We start from the raw sequence: 22,292 nt of genomic DNA on the forward strand, positions 1-22,292 counted from the left end.
TAGTGACGAGCCCACAGCGCCTCCTATACCCATACACCAACTACTAAGACCGCAATATTACCTGTCAAGCCGGGCTGCACATTTTGCTCCAGTGCCTGCTGTTTGTGTGTCTCTTGTCTGCTGGCTTAGGGCGGCGGCGCTGTTACTTCCTGATTCTTAAAGCTACAGTGTGCGCAGTCCTAAAGCGTCCCCAGTCTATTGCTGTGAGTCACTGGATACTTAAACCCCCTCCACCCAGTAGGAGGTGCCTGAGCAACACTTTCCATCTGTGTGTTTCTTGCAACTGAGTTGCCAGGTCCTGTCCTGTATCTAGTCTGTTTCTGCCACCCTGGGGGCTGTATACCCAGGCCTGTTACCTGTACCTGTGACTTCTAGTCAGTTTCTGCCACCCTGGGGGCTGAGTTCCCAGACTCATTCCTGTATCTTGTTCCTGGTTCAGATCTTGTCTGAACAGTGTCCTAGTCCGTTACCTGTTTGTCTCTATGTCTGTACCTTTTCCTGCAGTATCTGAACCTGCACCTAACTCAAACTCGTTGTCTCTGTACTTCTGTTTGTGAGTTTTGTGTCCACTCGCTACTTCATTGCAAGTACCTTGTGTGTATCTGGTTCTGCTCATTCTGTTTCCCTGCCTCCGTATCTAACTCCTGTGTTCCAGCTATCTTCTTGTGTTTTCCAGTCTGTTCCATGTGAACAGAGCCCTGTCCTGTCTACCACTTCTGCGGGTTTTGCTCTGCTCTGCTTGTCTACCGCACCTGCAGTTTTGCTCTGCTCTGCTTGTCCACCGCACCTGCGGTTTTGCTCTGCTCTGCTTGTTTATCGCACCTGCAGGCTTTGCTCTGCTCTGCTTGTCTACCGCACCTGCGGTTTTGCTCTGCTCTGCTTGTCCACCGCACCTGCGGTTTTGCTCTGCTCTGCTTGTCTACCGCATCTGCGGGTTTTGCTCTGCTCTGCTTGTCTACCACATCTGCGGGTTTTGCTCTGCTCTGCTTGTCTACCGCATCTGCGGGTTTTGCTCTGCTCTGCTTGTCTACCGCAACTGCGGGTTTTGCTCTGCTCAGCTTTTCTACCGCAACTGCGGGTTTTGATCTGCTCTGCTTGTCTACCACATCTGCGGGTTTTGCTCTGCTCTGCTTGTCTACCGCATCTGCGGGTTTTGCTCTGCTCTGCTTGTCTACCGCAACTGCGGGTTTTGCTCTGCTCTGCTTTTCTACCGCAATTGTGGGTTTTGATCTGCTCTGCTTGTCTACCGCATCTGCGGATTTTTCTCTGCTCTGCTCGTCTACCGCATCTGCGGGTTTTGCTCTGCTCTGCTTGTCTACCGCAACTGCGAGTTTTGCTCTGCTCTGCTTGTCTACCGCAACTGCGGGTTTTGCTCTGCTCTGCTTGTCTACCGCATCTGCGGGTTTTGCTCTGCTTGTCTACCGCAACTGCGGGTTTTGCTCTGCTCTGCTTGTCTACCGCATCTGCGGGTTTTGCTCTGCTCTGCTTGTCTACCGCACCTGCGGGTTTTGTTCTGCTCTGCTTGTCTACCGCATCTGCGGGTTTTGCTCTGCTCTGCTTGTCTACCGCACCTGCGGGTTTTGCTCTGCTCTGCTTGTCTACCACACCTGCGGGTTTTGCTCTGCTCTGCTTGTCTACTGCACCTGCGGGTTTTGCTCTGCTCTGCTTGTCTACTGCATCTGCGGGTTTTGCTCTGCTCTGCTTGTCTACCGCACCTGCGGCTCCGTTCCTGTGTCCCAGTCTGTACTGGTCCCTATCCTGCCTGCGTTCCTGCCTGCCAGTGCCCACCTGTCTGCATGCCAGCAGTGCCTGCCAGTGCCCACCTGTCTGCATACCAGCCGTGCCTGCCAATACCAACCTGTCTGCATACCAGCTGTGCCTGCCAGTATCCACCTGTCTGTATGCCAGCCTAACCTGCCTGTTCCTGCATTCCCTGGTGTGGGTCAGCAGCTGTGACCAGGGTCTGACCTGGAGTAGCACCTGGTCCCTCTGCTCGGTTCCTCCCTGGTTCACGGAGTCGACTGAGCCGCCGTGTGACCTTGGTCGGACCGAGTTGATACTTAGTTGCGCCCCTCCAGGCACTCCTCGGTTCATGGTACAGTGGGATCAGTAATCATGCTCACGCCAGTCAGTCCGGGCGTGTGCTTAACACTAGACATGACTGGGAGGAATGCATCACCTGATTTAGCATTGGGCTGGCTATTTTAAGCCTGCTCCTATCCAGTCCAGTGCTGTTTATTCAGTTCTCTTGCATAGTTGTGGGGTGAGTGCTTTCTGTTGAAAGTCCAGGTTGCTTCTCAGCAGTTGTTTATGGTCTTTTCCAGTTCTTCTTCCTTAGCTATTGTCTTTGGGTTCCCTTTTGTTTTTCTATTGATTGTCTGTGAAAATGAAAATATTACAAAGGTGCCGTCGTATTTTTTATTCTGCTTGTGCATGCTAAAATGTCTGGACACCAAAGTCAGAGGAGGAGGTGGCCAAGAGGGCCACAGAGTATGTGATATTCCAACACAAAAGTCGCAAGTATGTGTGAAGTGTAAAGGAAATATTACATGACTCTCTAAATGTTTTTTAAAATATAAATCTGAAAATTGTAGCTTGCGTTAGTATTAAGCCTCCAGAATCAATACTTTATAGTACCATCTTTGGCTGCAATTACTGCAGCAAGTCTTTTGTTTAAAGCGCACCTGTCAGCAGGATTGTGCTCAGTAAACCACATACACTGTCAGGTGGGTGACATTACACTGATGAATATGATACATTTGTTGATGAAATCCATCCTGTGGTTCTTTTTTAATCTTTATTTTCAGTTTTGAGTTAATGAGATTCTCGTGCTTTGGGGTGGGCCTTTGGGGAGGGGCTTTATCTGGTGCTCTGCTTATGTATTTCACTGTATGGCTTCTGACAGGTCACTGTGCCTTCAGTGACCTGCCACCTATTTTAAATACTGCATGTGTAATTGTGGTATAAATCAAGAAATTTACATATAGCAAAATAGCCCTGCCGCCAGCGAGAGATGCTACTGCGCAAGCGTGGCTGGTGGCACCATTTCTGCAGGCAAATTTCTCTTTCTTCCAACAAAATGGCACAGCTAGCGGCGCTTGCGCTGTAGCATTTCTCGGCAAACTAAGCGGGACCATTTTGCTAAATGTAAATTTCTTGATTTGTACCACAATTACACATGCAGTATTTAAAATAGGAGGCAGGTCACTGAAGGAACAGTGACCTGTCAGAAGCCATAGAGTGGAATACATAAGCAGAGCACCAGATAAAGCCCCTCACCAAAGGCCCACCCCGAAGCACAAGAATATCATTATGTCAAAACTGAAAATAAAGATGAAAAAAGAACCACAGCATGGATTTCATCAACAAAGGTATCATATTAATCAGTGTAACGGCGCCCAATTAACAGTGTATGTGGTTTACTGAGCACAATCCTGCTGACAGGTGTGCTTTAATGACTCTACCAGCTTTGCACATCTAGAGGTTGAAAATAATGCCCATTCTTCTTTGCAAACTAGCTCTAACTCAATGAGATTGGATATAGAGCACAAAGAGCAAGTCTTGTCTCAGATTCTCAGTGGGATTTAGATCTGGACTTTGATTGGGCCATTCAAACACATGAATATGCTATAATCTAAACCATTCCATTATAGCTCTGGCAGTATGTTTAGGGCAGTTGTCCTGCTGGAAGGCTAACCTATACTGTACCTCAGTCTCAAGTCTTTTGCAGCCTCTAACAGTGTTTCCCCCGGGATTGCCCTGTATTTAGCTTCATCCATCTTCCCATCAACTCTGACCATCTTCCCTGTCCCTGCTGAAGAAAAGCATCCCCACACAATGATGCTGCCACCCCCATGTTTGACTGTGGGGATGGTGTTTTCAGAATGATGTGCAGTGTTACTTTTCTACCACACATAGCTTTATGCATTTAGCCTAACAGTTCTACTTTGGTCTCATCTAATCAGGGCACCTACTTTCATATGCTAACTGTGTCCCCTACATGGCTTTTTGCACACTGCAAAAGGTACTTCTTACAGCTTGCTTTCAAAAATGGTTTTATTCTTGCCACTCTTCCATAAAGGCCAGATTTGTGGAGTGTACGACTAATAGTTATCCTATGGACAGATTCTCCCACCTGAGCTGTGGATCTCTGCAGCTTCTCCAGAGTAACCATGGGTGTCTTGGCTGATTTTCCAATTAGTGCTCTTCTTGCTTGGGATGTTAGTTTAGGTGGACAGCTATGTCTTGGTAGGTTTGCAGTTGTGTTATACTCCTTCCATTTATGAATGATGGATTGAATAGTGCTCCGTGAGATATTCAGAGATTGGACTATTTTTTTTATAACCTTAACTCTGCTTTACTCTTCTCCACAACTTTATCTCTGGCCTGTGTGGTGTGTTAGGCTGTGTGCCCACTATGCAATTCTGCTGCAGAAACGCTTAAAAACGCTTGGTAGAAGGTCTGCCATGTTTTCCAATGATAATCCCCATGTGCTTTGCACATGCTGCGGAAATTTCCGCTGCGGATTATCATTGCGGAAAAATCCGCAGCACTACCAATTATTTCACGGAAGCACAGCGTTTTCGTCGTCATTGACTTGCATTGGAACGCATGGAATCCGCATCACTGCATCTGTACATGCGGATTCCATGCGTTTCAATCTGTGGATGGTACCCGGGTACCATAGTACCTGAAAAAAAAAGAATAAAATCAAAAATAAATATTATACTTACCTTCTGATGGCCCCCGGTGTCTTTGTCCTGGCTTGCCGGCAGCTCGCGGTGGACTCAAGGACCTGCGGTGACATCATTTAGTCATGTGATGGGTCACGCGACCGCTGACGTCGGCAGGTCCTTTAGTCTACTGCGAGCTGCCGGCAAGCCAAGACAAGGACACCGGGGGCCATCAGAAGGTAAGTATAATATTTATTTTTTACCATTCTTTCGGTCACACTATATAAATCCATGTCGTTTGCATGGATTTATATACTGTGACCAAGTTGTCAAGCACTTTCCAAGTGATGCTAAAATCGCTTGGAAAGCATGTACAATCCGCATGTGTTTTTTCTGCCAGGGAGATGCAGAAACACAATTTGGAGCATTTCTGCATCGTGGGCACATAGCCTGACTTGGTTTTCATGATGCTGTTTGATCCCTAATGTTCTCAAAGAAACCTCTGAGGCCTTCATAGAACAGCTGTAGTTATTCTGAGAATAAATTACACACAGGTGGACTCAATTTACTAATTATGTGACTTCTGGAGGCAAATGGTCACCCTGGATTTTATTTAGGAATATGAGACTACGGGGGGCTGAATAAAAATGCACGTCACAATCTTCAAATTTATATTTTTAAATATTTGGAAAACTATGTATCATTTCCTTTACACTTCACAAATACTTGCTACTTTGTGTTGGTATATGATATAAAATCCCAATAAAATAATTTAAGCTTGTGGGAAGTAGCAATGGTGGTGCTACTACATATAGGCCTCTTAGGAAATAGGTACGGCATCTAGAAGGGGTATTAGTGCAGCACTCTGCACGCCCCAAGACATATATATTTTTTATATCTGTGAGTAGTGTGTTACGCTCGCGCTTGCACTGTTTCACGAGAGCGTGAATTGTGGTCACACTGTGACACAGACTGAGGAGTGCCTGGAGGGGCTTGACTATGTGCCACTCCCAGACTGACCTCGGATGCACGACAACTGACAGTGCCGCAATCTGAGGAGAGCCTGGGAGGGGCGGAACCAGGTGCTACACCAAGGCAGACCTCAGACACATGGCTGCTGACCCTCAGCGAGGTATGTAGGTACTGGCAGGTTCAGCTGGTATACAGATTCGAACGGGCAGGTCCGGCCGGTATACATATAAGCACTGGCAGGTGCAGACAGGTCAGGTTGGTATACAGGCAGACACAGCTGATATAAAGACATGGATAGGACCCAATTCAGACCGGATGGACAGGCAAGGAATCGTGGATGCAGACAGGCAGAGAACCGCAGATGCGGACAGGCAGAGAATCAGACGCGGACAGGCAGAAAACCGCAGACGCGGACAGGCAAAGAACTGCAGATGCGGATAGGCAGGGCAGGACTCTGTTCACAAGGAGTAGAAAGGGTCAGGTTCACACAAGACGCATACAAGGATAGGTACAGACAAGACAGATTAGAACTAGTTCACACAGGGTACTTACAATGAAGTTGCAAGTGTACTCACTAAACACTAATGTATGCACAGCGACAACATATTAGAGATAGGCACTTGTTCAGACACTGCAGGTTTCAGGCATAAGAGATGAAGGGAAAGATCCAGACACAGATACAAAACAGGTACAGGGATAAGTCCCATTTCAGACAAGAACTGACACAGGTACAAAAAGGTTCAGAGTTCCGGCCTGGGTACTCAGCCCCCAGGGTGGCAGAAACATAGACAGAAACAGGACAGGACCTGGCAACTTAGCAGTAGCACAAACACACTGAAAGAGAGTCTTGCTCAGGCACATTAGGAATGCACGTACTTTGTCTTTAAGAATCAGGAAGTGCAGGTGCAGCCACCCTAAGCATGCAGCCAGGAAGCATGCACAGCAAGCAGAAGACCAGGAGCTCACTGCACACAGCAAGCAGAGGATAAGTAGCTCATTGCACGGCCTAGAGTGATGAGTAAGTCGGTGTCCCTGCATAGTGGGGGATGGGAAGCCATGCAGGGATGCCAGCAGTGATGTTACATAGTGCAGCACTTTGCACACTTCTTATACCTTTGTGCTGTAATTACACTGCTACAGTATGCCTGGCTATACCCCTTATGTTTTGTAGGTGGTTCTGAGGAATCCCCTTTTTTTCCCTTTCTCCCTCTAACAAATTCACTCCCAGGAAGAGACCCCGAGACTGGGGCAGAAATGCCTCAGCAAGGATTTTTGTATTGGTTTCGTTAAAATATTAGGGTATATACTTGGGTACTGCCCTTGTAAGTGCGGGAGCTATATGGGCACGACAGAGAGTGCAGGGTTAATTTTTTTCTCCCAGGTGACCTTGTTCTTCCGCATCCAGCAATAAACGGTACACAACTGAGAGGATCTAGGTGAGATCAAACTTTTCTTCTAGGGCACTGGTATAATTGAGCACTTTATTACTATTTACATATCTAGTGTGATTATGTATTGTATGTCTTGAACTCAGGTTCTTTTAAATATTGCATTTATATTTTAATAATAACCTATTAAAAGTTATATTTTATTTATTTAAAATAGAGATCCTTCTGCTTTATATTATAATCCTGACAAAAGAAAAAAATTAGCCTGTTTGCTGAATCGGTCAACCATCACCCAGATAGCAGTTTTCTCACCAGACAGAGGCAAATCCATCTTTCTGGAATTGGTAGTGGAGTCAATTTCCCGGCTGGCCGGTTATGACAAACTTTAGCGTGTGCGCAGACTTCACAATCAGATATAAAATCTTTAATATAATTATGCATGGACAGCCACCAAAAAAGTCTAGCAATGGCTTTTCGCGTAGCTGTGACCCCAGGATGACCACTCAAGACGGAATTATGAAACTCCTGTAACAAACACAATTTTAGATATACAGGCACAAATAATTTGGACCCTGGAGTAGAGGAAAGAGGATCTCCTCTTCCAACTCCGAGGTTACCATGGAAGCCACAATACCCTGAGTAAGAATGGAGGATGGAGGTTCTGGAGGAGAAAAGAAATCGAGACTGCGAAATAATGCGTCAGCTTGCACATTCTCAGACACCGGCCTGAACATGATAGAGAAATTAAACCTAGAGAAAAACAAGGGCCATCTGGCATGTCTAGGAATTAGCCATTTCTTTGATTCAATGCAAGCTAGATTCTTGTGACCAGTAACCACAGTAACTGGATGAACCGCCCCCTTATAAAAAATGACTCCATTCCTCAAAGGCCAATTCACGATTCCTGACATCATAATTTCTTTCCGCGGACGATAACTTTTTAGAAAAAAAAACACATGGATGCAGGTTAGTCAGAGTTTTGGACCCCTGCGATAAAACGGCCCCTACCCCGACCTCTAAAGCATGCACCTCCACAATGGAAGGTTATTGGAGATTGGGTTGGATTAGAACAGGAGCAGATATGAAATACTCTTTTAATTTTTCAAAAGCCCTAATAGCATCCGGCGACCAAACTTTGAGATCTGCCCCTTACGTGTAAGGTCAGTAGGAGGTTTAGCAATCTGAGAAAATCCCTTGATACATTTTCTATAATAGTTGGCAAAGCCAAAAAAAACGTTGCAAAGCTTTAAGGTCACGAGGTTGAACCCAATCAATTATGGCCTGCACCTTCCCAGGGTCCATCTGAAACTCTCCTGCTGACAAGATAAACCCCAAAAACGTAATTTCCTGAACAGAAAAAACACATTTATCTAATTTAGCAAACAAATGGTTCTCCCTCAACCTTTGTAATATTACACTGACATGTTCCTGGTGAGAGTCCAAATCGGGAGAGAAAATTAGAATATCATACAGGTAAATCACAACAAATCTTCCAATGCAATCAGAGAAAATATCACTCATAACATTTTGAAAAACAGCAGGTATATTGGATAACCCAAATGGCATGACAAGATTTTCAAATAAACCCTCAGACGTTAAAAAACGCCGTTTTCCACTCATCACCCTTCCGGATGCATATCAAATTGTAAGCCCCTCTAAGATCAAGTTTAGAAAACCACTTAAACCCCAAAAGCTGATAATATAGGTCGGGGATGAGTGGAAGTGGGTAAGTATTTTTAACCTTGATTTTATTTAGTTCTTGGAAATCGAGGCAAGGAAGGAGGTCACCATCTTTCTCTTATACAAAGAAAAATCGGGCATCTACAGGAGGAAGAAAGACGGACATTACCCTTGATGTTGATTTGCATGAATAACAAGGATCATATAAGTCTTAGAAATAAATGAAGGTAAAAACATTGACATTTCAAGCAATTCGTTTATATTAACTATAGACAAAATGTGCACCTTTTATAGACGTGGTTTTGTCCTTTATGTAGTCACTAGCAAATGTGAAAAGCTGTTAGTAATAACCTTCTGCATGCATAGGCAAAATTGTGATTAAAAATAGCTTTTTATTCCTGTGCAGAATATCCATGAATGATTTACAACATTGGCGCAGTCTTAGTTATACAGTCCTTGCTCTAATTAGGTCATGAAAATAGTTGACTATAGCGCAAGTTCCACAGCAGATTGGATTATATGTTAAAATTCATTAGATGAAGCCGCATTGCTAGGTAAATACAATGTTGTCCAGTACAAGAAAAGTTAAATGTTTGATATCTATTTGGACTGTAAAACAAATATAATTAGGTAAAGCAAGAAGAAGATATTGTCAGACATTTTGTGGGTTAAAAGTGTACGAGTCTTGGCAGGTTCACTAATAATTTAACTTGGCTGGCCTTACAAAAAAAAGAAGGATGATATCTGAATGTTGACTTAAAGTAATGAAGAGTTATTCCCTCTTGATAGAGATATTTAGAATGCACTGTAGTCTTCGTGGTGCGATGTTCCTCTCCATATTTCACTTTCTGAAGTGGTTCCAAAACCTGACTGCTCAATGTAATCACTGGAAATATATCACACCTTAATGCAGAACATATTTCAAAATAATTTTTTTTGCAAGAGCACCACCTAAAATGGTGTCTTGCTTCATTTTACATTAATTCATAGATGTGGGGTTGCTTTTGTTGCTCAGGAGTTAAAGGGAACCTGCCACCTCGAGAAACGCTATTTACCTGCAGATACAGGGGTAACGGGTAAATAATCTAGCATTTAAATCTTGTTTAGCTGACTTACTGGAAGCTAAAGGAGAAAATTAAGTTATATTCTCCTTGAGGTTGCTCACTTCCAGTGACTGGGGGATTGCAGTGAGTGGTTACAGTCATCATACACTACAGAGAGAGCATGGCTGTGATTACTCCCCTGCACTTTGATTGACAGCTTACTCTGCACACATATGTTGCACACACATGCTCCAGAGCAGGCTGTCATTACATGTGGCGACAGCGTGCTCACTATGTAGTGTATGGTGACTGTAACCATTACCTGCACAGCCAAAATAACTGGAAGTGAGTTGCTGCACAGCCAGTATGCCAGCCAAACAGAGTTTTACCTGCAGATTACCACTATATCTGCAGGTAAATAGCGTTTCTCGAGGTGACAGGTTTTCTTTAAGTGTGTTCTCCAGTGAAGATATGTTATCACCTATTTGAAGTATACAGTGCTGCTCACCATTATTGGCACCCCTCCTTTTTTTTCATAGACTGTACAATATCTTCAGAAATAAATGGAATTGTACCAAAGTTATATCCTCAGGATTTTTTAATTAGTGGTCCAAAGAGATGTAACAGTAAAACATTGTTTTTCAACTTCCACGTTGCAATTTCAAAGAAAAAAAACAGAATACACAGCATGTGCAACAATAAAGTCACCCTAAAAAATACTTGGTTGCACACCCTTTGGCACCCATGATCTTCGACTCAAACCAAGTTTTCTTATACTGGGCAGGACATTTTGCTCTAAAATCTCTTAATTCTCTGATTTCATGATTTCTGTGATACGGTCAAGGCCTCCAGTACCAGATGCAGCAGAGCAACCCCACAGCATTATGGATCCTCCATGCTTAACTGTTGGTAAGGTGTTCTTTTCCTTATGAGCATTATTGCGCTGTCTGCAAACAAACTGTTGCTTTTTATTTCATCTGTACACAGAAGATTTTACCAGAAGGACTGTGGTTTGTTGGTACTCTTTGGCAAAGATCAGTTGTTCTTTTTTATGTCTTTTCTTCAGCAATGGTTTGTTCCTTGGCCTTTGCCCATAAAGTTCTGCTTGGTTTAGTGTGCGGCATATGCTACTTGTTGAAACCATGACCCCAGACTGTATCAGGTTGGCCTTCAGGTCTTTGGATGTTTGACATGGTGTTTTATCCACCATTTGCACCAACTTTCAAAGACATCTCTTGTCAATTTTCCTCTTTTCCCCACATCCACAGAGGCTCTTGACGGTTCAATGCTTGACAAACTTCTTAATAACATTGCGTACTGTTGAAACTTGGCTATCAGGGTCTTTGGAGATGGCCTTATACCCTTTGGAAGGCTTGTGTTTGCTAATAATAGCAGTACTGACGTCCTCAGACAGTTCCTTTGTCTTCACCATAGTGACAAAGGAACAGGGCCTACCATGTGGCTATTTAAAACACTGAAGTCATCATTCATTGGCTAATTTGTGTCACATGGGCAATGACAATCATAGGTAAATCTCTTTTGTAATTCACCACAGGTGAGTCAAAATGTGTTTCCATACTAAATTAATGTAAAGGGTGCCAATACCAATGACACAGCAAGGTTTAGGATTTTCTATTTTCCCACCCATTATTTTTTGTTTTAAATTACTGTTTATAATTTGCTCTATTGTATTTAACACGAGTGCTCTATACAAAAGAACTGTTTCATTGATTAATTTTTTTCAGGAGATATTCCACATTATGTACTTAAGCTTCATGGGTGTCAATAACGATGAGCAGGACTGTAGGTGATAACTTGATTGATGGGCCTGACTGCAAGGATCCACTCCAATCAGCAGCACTAGGCAGCCCTATAAGGAATGAATGGAGCAGGGGTTGGGCATACACACTCCTGCTCCATTTTAACGAGGATAAAACGGGTATAAAAGTGTCGATAATTCTAGAGCCCAGAGGTTGGATCCTCACCGATTTATAAAATATCACCTACCCTGTGGATAGGTGATAACTAGTGTTGAGCGCTACCTTCCGATATCAGGAAATATCGGATCGGATTGGATCGGGCCGATACCCAAAAAGTATCGGATATCGCCGATTCCGATACCGGAAACCAATGCAAGTCAATGGGACACAAATATCGGAATGAAAATAAACCCTTTCTTTCCTTGTAGGTTAATTCTACATGAAGGAAAACAACTAACAATAATGTAGAATGTATTGGGGGAGGTGGTTGCCCAAATCAATGGGAACAGTGCTCACAGTGAAACATGAAAAGCCGGCAATTCAGCAGCGGCATATACCGGTACCCGACAATTTAGAACAGAAAGAATAGAGCTTCACACATAGATTAGATACATAGAAACATGTCAGTCACATATATAATAAGTACAGTGACAGTGTTGCTTACTGTACTTCTCATTTAGTGTAAAGGATTTATTTAAAAAAATATTAGTGTTTTCATGCACCGTCTCTTTAAAAAAGCCGGCCGGCAATTCAGCAGCGGTACCCGACAATTTACAACAGAAAGAATAGAGCATCACACATAGATTAGATAGATAGAAACATGTCAGTCACATATATAATAAGTACAGTGACAGTGTTGGTTACTGTACTTGTCATTTAGTGTTAAAATAAAAGGATTTATTAAAAAAAAAATTGGCGTGGGGTTCCCCGTAATTTTAGGCTCTAGCGGAGGTTAAGCAGACGGCTGGGGCAGATGTTTGAAGCCTGGGAAGAGGGTAATACCCACGGAGCTTCCCAGGCTACTAATATCAGCCCCCAGCTGAATACCTAGCTTTTACTAGCTATTAAAATGGGGGACCCCCCCAAAAAAATGATGTGGGGTCCCCCCTATTTTAATAGCTAGCAAAGGCTAGGCAGACAGCTGGGGGCTGATATTAATAGCCCAGGAAGGGTGGCATGAATATTGGCCCCCTCCCAGGCTAGAAACACCAGCCGTCAGCCGCTGTGTAATCCATAGGATTCGCCAATTCTGGCACTTAGCCTCACTCTTCCCACTGCCCTGTAGCGGTGGCAGTGGGGTAATAGGGCTGGGGTTGATGTCAGATTATAATGCCAGCTGACATCAAGCCCAGGTTAGTAATGGAGAGGCGTCTATAAGGCTCCCCCATTACTAACCCCTTAGTGAAAGTTAAAAAAACACAAACACCCAGAATAAAGTCCTTTAATTGAAATAAAGACACAATTCTTTATTTTTCTAAATTAAACCATACTTACCATCACGCCCATTCCAGCTGAAGCCAACGATCTCCAGCAATAAAAGAAAAATAATAAACCAACATCATCCTTACCTTTCCATGGTTCCCACGACAGCTTCAGCTCTGCTACGTCGAGATGACAGGCTGGATCGCAGCAGAAAGCTGCCATCCAGCCTGTCATGCCGCAGACACTGAGAAGTGCAGGCTTGCTTGCGCTCCTCAGTGTCTGGCTGTGACGGCATCCAGATGAGCCGACAATGAATTCAGCTCACCTCATGCACGTCACTGACAGCGTGGGAGAATTCTCCTGCGCATGCGGTGAGCGTGAGAGACTCGGCTCATCTGGATGCCGTCACAGCCTGACACTGAGGAGCGCAAGCATGCCTGAGCTTCTCAGTGTCTGCGGGATGACAGGCTGGATGGCAGCTTTCTGCTGCGATCTCGCGTGTCATCTCGATGTAGCAGAGCTGGAGCCGTCCTGGGAACCATGGAAAGGTAAGGATGATGTTGGTTTATTATTTTTCTTTTATTGCAGGAGATCGTTGGCTTCAGCTGGAATGGGCGTGATGGTAAGTATGGTTTAATTTAGAACAATAAAGAATTGTGTGTTTATTTCAATTAAAGGACTTTATTCTGGGTGTTGTGTTTTTTTTTAAATACTTTACTAGAAATTCATGGCGGTCATGTCTAATATTGGCGTGACCCCATGAATTTCTGGCTTAGGGCCAGCTGATAATGCCAAGCTGGCCCTAACCCCTTTATTACCCATTGAGCCACCGCACCAGGGCCCTGGATGAGTTGGGTACAGCGCCAGAAGATGGCGCTTCTATGAACGCGCCATTTTCCAGGGTGGCTGCGGACTGCAATTTGCAGCGGGTGGGGCCCAGAAAGCTTGGGCCTCCCTGCGCTGCAGATTCCAGCCCCCAGCTGCCTAGTTGTACCTGGCTGGACACAAAAATAGGGCGAAGCCCCACGTATTTTTTTTTTTAAATTATTTCATGAAATTCATGAAATAATTAAGAAGAAAAGGGCTTCCCTATATTGTTGTGTCCGGCCAGGTACAAATAGGCAGCTGGTGGTTGGGGGCAGCCCGTTCCTGCCTGCTGTACCTGGCTGGACACAAATATAGTGCGAAGCCCCACGTCAATTTTTTTTAATTATTTCATGAAATAATTTTAAAAAAAAGGGCTTCCCTATATTGTTGTGTCCGGCCAGGTACAAATAGGCAGCTGGGAGTTGGGGGCAGCCCGTTCCTGGATGCTGTACCTGGCTGGCATACAAAAATATGGCAAAGCCCACGTCAAAATTTTTTGGAAAAATTAATTAAAAAATAAATAATAATTTAGGGACTGCATCTTTATTAACCCCTCAAGTGTCATTTAGTGTTAAAATAAAGGATTTATTTAAAAAAAAAATGGGATCCCCCATAATTTTAGTCTCTAGCGGAGGTTAAGCAGATGGCTGGGGCAGATGTTTGAAGCCTGGGAAGGGGGTAATACCCACGGAGCTTCCCAGGCTATTAATATCAGCCCCCAGCTGAATACCTAGCCTTTACTAGCTATTAAAATGAGAGACCCCCACAAAAAAATGACGTGGGGTCCCCCCTATTTTAATAGCTAGCAAAGGCTAGGCAGACAGCTGGGGGCTGATATTAATAGCCCAGGAAGAGTGCCATGAATATTGGCCCCCTCCCAGGCTAGAAACAGCAGCCGTCAGCCACCCCAGAAATGGCGCATCCATAGGATGCGCCAATTCTGGCACTTAGACTCGCTCTTCCACACTGCCCTGGTGCGGTGGCAGGGAGTAATAGTGGTGGGGTTCATGTCAGCGCCAGCTGCCATGGAGCCCAGGTTAGTAATGATGGGCGTCTATAAGACACCCCCATTACTAACCTACAAAGTGTTAAAAAGAAGAAACACACACTACACCCAGAAAAAAATAATTTATTTGAAATAAAACACACCATTTTATTTAATTCTTAGTTTACTAAAAAAAAATTGTTACCTGTCCATGTTCCTGCGCTGATCTCCCATGCACAGCTGTCACATCTGGAGATGGTGACAGCTGTGCATGGCTGCTGTAAGCTCACACTGCCGGGAACACGTCCACTCCCGGCAGCGGGAGCCACTGACTGAGGTCACCGGAGTGCATTCAGTCAGCGCAGCTCCGGAGACCTCCTTTACGGCACTGCTGTACCATAGGAATTTCTCACAGTACAGCAGGGCCGTAAAGGAGCTAACCGGAGCAGCGCTGCCTGAACTCCGGCGAACCCGCTTATGCAATGACGGGGCTGCTTTACGGCCCCGTCATTCTAGCGGCGGCAGCGGTTCAGAGGGGTCACATTCTATGTGGCTGCTCTAAACTGGAGATCATCGTGGGACACTCGTGGACTACTACGGAGGGGTAAGGATAAGGTTGTGGTTTATTATTTTAGATTTTATTACAGGAGATTGATGGCTTCGGGGAATTAGGTGTCTAGGTGAGTATAGGTGTAGTTTTTTATTTTTTACTTTATTTTAGGTGGCAATCGGCTGGGACAGGTAATGTATAAACTAATTTATTTTAGGTAACCACTGGATGAAATGTATTTAAAATTTATTGGGAACCAAAAACAAAAAAAATATATATATGGGGGCCTAAAAGAATAAAACACGTATAGGGGCAAAAATAACAGTTTAAATAGCAGGATCAGGCTGATGGGAACTACTGCTCCCATCGAGCTGATCCTGCTGGCACGAGTGGACGGGGGACAGACATAGGCCGATGGGAGTAGTAGTGTCACATCGGCCTATGTCTGCCTGCACGCAGACACCCGCAGACATCGCACAGACACCGCGCACACACCAATCATGATGGGTCTGATGGTCTGGGAGGTGTGGCTGACCTGTGCGGCCGTGCGAAAGTTCATGTGAGCTCATGCAATGCAGTCAAGCATGAACTCACATGAACCCTCTGAGGGCACCGCGGCTACTTCAAATGAACAGCTGATCAGCATCACCTGATACCTCAGCTGTTCATTTGAAATAACGGGCGGGAGAGTGCAGCACAGAACGGGAAAGCCGCGGTGAAGTCTTTTCGCTGCCGGCTTCCCCGCCTGGGTCCTTCGCTCCCCGCTACTTGGTGCTGCGCTCCCTGCCCGGTCCTAACTTATGGGATGGGAGGTGGCAAGGGGAGTGGAGGATCGGGGCGGGAGGCTGCGGGGAAGCAGTATGGAGCTGTGTGATTGTTTAAAAGCCGGCGGCTTTTTAACGCCCGCCGGCTTTTAAACAATCAGGAGAATTCTCTCAAGCTTGTCATCCTTCAGAGACACTGCAGAGTGCAGGCATTATGGGAACTTCCGATTCCGGTATTCGATATTGTAAAAGTATCGGAACTCAGTATCGGAACTCCGATACCGCGAATATCGGCCGATACCCGATATTACATTATCGGAATGCTCAACACTAGTGATAACTTATCTACACTGCAGAACCCTTTTACGGGTTTGCTTATTTCAGCGTGTTAAAAATCGCCCTTATGTTCATCCTGAAAAGTTGGATGAGTGTCATATGAGTGTCCTGCGTATGCCACTCCATATGTCATGCAAGTGCAATGCTAGTGTGCGATTTTTTTCTCACCTAGCATCCTTATGACATCTATATGACATGGGTTTGCAATCCATATGCAATGAGTTTTTAACATCATCTTTTACATACTATAATACTTTATGTAACTTAAAGCTAATTTAAAAAACTAATAAAGCAATCTTGTATAAAGATATAGATAGATGATAGAAAGATATTAGAGATATAACAGATAGATAGAATAGATAGATATCCTGTAGATATATAATTTCACAAGCCTCCTAGATACAATAAGCTTGTACTCTTTAGTATTTTTTTATGTGGCACTAAAGGATACCTGAAAAACATAAAACACTATCCCTCGTTCACCAATTAATTGGAAAAAAAGCTCCCACGCAGGCCTGACATAGTCCAGTGATCCCCGAAGCAGGTCCTGGTGATGCTGAATAGCAGTAACATTACTGCTATTCACAGTTGCCACGTAGTGACGTCACCGCTCATCCGAATCACCGGCTTACGTTGCGCTCCAAGAGACCTGGCGACTCTGAACAGCAGTGACATCAGTAACTATACCACAAATTAATGTTCTGCATTACCCCTGATGACCTCAATAATGCTGAAACATGTTGGGGAGACAGCTGGTTTCTTATTTTAAAAGCAATACTATGCTGGTCAAATGAATACTAAGCAATAATGTATGGTCCGCGGCCATACTATGCATCAAAAGATTATAATTAGGGAGATACCTTGTCTTGAGAAAGTAAATCTTATAGAATAATGGGGGAAATTAGAATAGCTATATATTCAAGTGGAATTATATTGCAAAAGGACCAGTGTTAGAGAGCAAATTGGATTGTGCAATCTAGATAGCTAGTATCCTGAGGGGACACATCCCAGTTAGTGTTAAGCGAGTGTGCTTGGATAAGGTGTTATCCGAGCACGCTCAGGTGTTATCCGAGTATTTTGTAGTGCTCTGCTAATATGCTCGAGTAACCGCGGCTGCATGTTTTGGGGCTGTAGACAGACGCAACACATGTGAGGATTCCCTATCAAACAGGAAATCACTGCATGTGTTGCGTCTGTCTACCGCCGCAAAACATGCAGCCGCAGGGACTCGAGCATATTAGCAGAGCACTACAAAATACTCGGATATTAGCATTAGCGTTTGTACCTGCAGTGTTCTAGTGCGCAGGCGCCGGGGAGTCACTGTGACTTCCGGGTGACTGCGCACTAGAACACTGCAGAGACAAATGGGGCCGGGAGGAAAAAAAAAGCGCTCCTGATGATAGCGTCGATTAGCACATACGTGGGAAGTGAGTGAGACGAGTGCACGTCACAGGGCCTTGTGATGTGCAGGAGGGGGGAAGGGATATGTAAAATAAACTGATAGGCGGGGATTTCTGGGCTTCCTAATCAGATAGGCGGGGATTTCTAGGCATCCTCCAGGCGCCAAGCATGTGAAAACCGATTTTATAAAAACACATTTCTCTGCAAGCAGACCGCTAATATGGGACATACAAGTATGTATAGATTTACATTTCTATAACCTGTATACCCATAGAAGAGGTCTCATATCTCACAGGGGGTGACAGATTCCCTTTAACAAACTGATTTACAGATTTTCTAGCTACATTTCTGCTTGCACAACCGGGCATAGTTCAGTACTATATATTACCCACATACACTCTAAGAGAAAATGACAGATGGGATTATGTATATGGGTGAACAGTTTGGCAGTAATCCAGCATTAATAAATTAATTTATTTACATTAATGTTACCTTTGTAAATCAGAGACAGAACTTAGAGTATGTTAATGTGTAAGTATGTGTGCAGGTAAGTATATAACATTCATCTTTGTTCAAGTGCAATACATGAGCTAATTTTGTTTCTGTTCTTCCTACATATATCTTTTTGTGTTATCATGTTGTCTGGTATCTTGCCTTCTTTTTTATGTGCTTTTATGCTGTGTTTTTCCATTTCACCTAATGTTTGTACATTTATGATAACTTGAAAAAAAAACAATCATTTTTACTTCCCCCATATGAGGGTGCACTTAAAGTGATAGGATTTAAAAAATGTAATTAAAAGTTAAGGCTGTGTGCCCACGTAGCGTTTTTCAAGCGTTTTTGATGCGGAATTTCCGCAGCGGAAACGCTCGCTTGTAAAACGCTTGGTAACCCGCACCCCATGGTCCCCAATGGGATTCCGCAAGTTCTATGCACATGCTGCGGATTTTTCCGCAGCGTTTATGCTGCGTTCAAAAATCCGCAGCATGTCAATTAATTTTGCGTTTCCGCAAGCAGAATTGCCTTTGTCCAATGCATAAAAAACGCAAGGCAATTCCGCATGTGGAAAACGCGTGATAAACGCGCGAAAAATGCGCGATAAACGCGTGCGGAATTCCGCATGCGTTTTTCCGGGAGAGGACTTGCAGAAATGAAGCAGAAATTTTCTGCTTCATAAATGCAACGTGGGCACATAGCCTAAGCCTCACATACATTCTGGACTTAGCCTACAGATTTGTAATGAATATGTGCTAAACAAAATGCAATTTCAGACCTGGCAATGTATTAATCCCTTCTGATTCCTTAATAGGGGAGCAAGTGCTGCTGATTAATCTGGTGCACACTGGAAGGGGGGATAGATACTAGTATGAGAATCAACATCTCTATCACTGGATTTTAGTAAATAGAATTACATCTTCATAATGCAATGTAGGGGCAGACTCAAAAGAATTTAATGAAGTCCAGGTACATTAGCCAATACTAGAATATATTTCGAAACATTACTGGGAACCTGTCAGCTTGGAAATTTAATCCTATGCAAAGTATGAGGAGCATGATACAGAGCAGGATGAATTCAATAGATTGATTTACTAGTTTGTGGGAAAAAATAGAGGGTAATTGATCGCCACAAAACTAACAAAAAACAATTTTGAAAAGTTGCAACATTTTTCTGCTTTAAACTGGCATGAAAATGCGAAAGTTGTTAATCCAGAGTTGCACAAAAATGTTGCAATCGCAAGTTTTCTAGCATAAAAGCTTTAATGAATTGCCATCATAGTTTAAAACTGAGTCAAGAATAGGAAGAAAAGTCATGGAAGCAGCTGCTCTGTGATTTCTTTCTTCCTGACTTGGCATCCTTCTAAAGCCACGGCCCCACTATCAGTATTTGGTCAGTATTCGATCAGTATTTTTTCTCAGGAGTGGGAGCCAAAACCAGGAGTGGGTGATAGATAAATGCAGAATTGGTGACTTGTTTCTATTATACTTTTTCTCTGATTGTTCCTCACCTGGTTTTGGCTCCCACTCCTGAGAAAAAATACTGAACGAATACTGACCAAATACTGATAGTGGGGGCGTGGCCTAAGAAGTTAAACGGCCAGTTTCAGGGTTCTCTTTGGCCCTGATTCATCAAGATCAGCGTTGTTCACACCAGTCTCGATGACGGGGCATGTTGGAGTGAGACGCGCCTGATTTATTAATGAATAAGATTCTTTGAGATAGCCATTCCATCAGCATCAGTCAGCATTGTGAATAACGCTGTAATAGAGAATATGCACACTTGTTGCATTAACATAGGTGTCCCCATTCACGGGATTGATGTGGGTCTCAGTGGTTGGACCCACAGCAAGCATACATTTACTACCTATCCAATATAGCGGTTTAATTGGCTGCAGATTTTGCTACGGATAGTCTGCAGATATATAGCAATATCTACACGTGAAGATACATGTTTAAAATAAAGAAGTATACTTATCCTAGCAATTCTCTGGTGATCACTTGGTGACATTTGCCCGGTCTCCCTCCACTTTACAGTACAGTCACATGTCAACATGCCATCATCATCAATGGTGGCCAGGATACAGAAATCCACAGGGGACCAAAGAAGAGTTACAACAAACCTCTCAATGTTTGGTGCAGATTTGTAGCTGAAGTTTTTCTTACTGTTTTCTGGAGATTTCCTGTTAAAATTTTCTATAGCAAATCAGTTAAGTGTGGAAATTCCCTTAGTGCCAACTTCAAGGTGTCTTATAAAGGTTACAGACTTAGATTATGTATTTGTTTTCTTTTCATTATACTCTACATTTAATATAGTATTGTCAATTTTCATAAATTGATAATTTAATCATTTCAAATGTAATTTTTGTAAATCAATGTAAGTGTGTTAATATTTTTAACATTATTAACAATGACAAAATACTTCTACTAAGGCTTATATGTTTTTTTTCCACAATGGCAATATTTTTTAACTAGGGCAGTATCTCCAGAACTATTAATTTACGGACCAATCTATATATAAAGTTTGTTTCTTGCATCTTTGTGTCTTTTTTTTCATCTAATTCTACTTCTTTGTGTATCTGCTAAAACTACATTTCCCAGCAGCACTCTGCCTCCTCTTAGTGCTGCAGGCCCTTGCCCTGCTCTCCTGTGTGCTTCCTGAGTTGCCCACATCTCTGAGATTATCTGCTGCACTGTCTGCCATTGCATTAGTAAAACAAACCCAGACCAGACAAATGTATGCTGAAATATTCACAAAAAATGGCATCTATCTAGTAATAGAGAATGTACAACTGGTAGAAAAAGGTTTAACTTAACAGACCAACCATATTTTTCGGACTATAAGATGCACTTTTTAACAAGAACTCTTGTTAAAAAGTGTGTGCGTCTTATAGTCCGGAGGCAGATTCCTGTAATGGAGGAGACACAGCGTCCTTCCCGATCACAGAGAGAGCTGCCCGCTCTCCTCCTGCTCTGCACTAATCTATGTGATCTGTCCAGAGTAGAATAGGAATTTTACCAGGACCTGAATGGAGGCTGCACAAGGTAAGCAGCTGAAGGACCTTCCATTTGATTAATTCAATGACTTTTCAGGTCATGTGACTGATCATATAACCTGAAAGGTCCTTAAGTTAATTGTTTGACAGGTCCTTCAGCTGCTCAGCTCCTGCACCTCCGTTCAGGTCTCGATCAGGAACTGCAAGATGTGGTAATCTATATTGTGTATGTGTGTGTGTGAATGTGGCATTAGCAGATATGTGTGTATGTAAATGTGTATGTAGCAGAGTTGTGTCTGCTTATATGTACATATGTAGCAAAGCTGTGTATGACTATATGTGCATGTAGCTGAGCTGTGTATGTCTATATGTGCATGTAGCAGAGCAGAGCTGTGTATGTGTATATGTGCATGTTTTTGTTTTGTTCCAATACACACAAAGGAAATAAACATGTGTAACAAAATATGTGTAATTCCAATAATTTTCTGGAACAATTTCAAGGGTGCCAATACTTTCGGCCATGACTGTATATCAAGTCAGCTGCTAAAGAAGCTACACTCCTCAACATTGAAATTGCAACACCATGAAGAAAAAGTCATAGAATTATGGAAATAGCAGGATTGATTGACATTAATGATATGCAAATGATGAAAATATAGAAACAAAATTGTAAAAATCTCAATTTATTCAGCATTGACTATGAGTACCACATGTAGATATACACACACTTGCATGCCTTGGAATGCGATCAATGAGATTATTCATGGTTGTCTGAAAAATGTTCTGCCACACTGAACACATAAATCATCAAGAACTGCTGCTGGCTGCTCCCTTTGCAATGCCAACCAATGATGTCCCAGATGTGCCTGATGGGAGACAAGTCCTGAGATGCTGCAGGCTATGGTAACAAGTTTAGGCCAAAATGACTACTCACAGTAGCACAAGCATCATATGGCTTGA

The sequence above is a fragment of the Phyllobates terribilis genome, unplaced genomic scaffold (genome assembly GCF_046119375.1).
Source record: "Phyllobates terribilis strain yellow unplaced genomic scaffold, ASM4611937v1 Scaffold_1__5_contigs__length_1240528914, whole genome shotgun sequence".
In the NCBI taxonomy this organism is placed as follows: Eukaryota; Metazoa; Chordata; class Amphibia; order Anura; family Dendrobatidae; genus Phyllobates; species Phyllobates terribilis.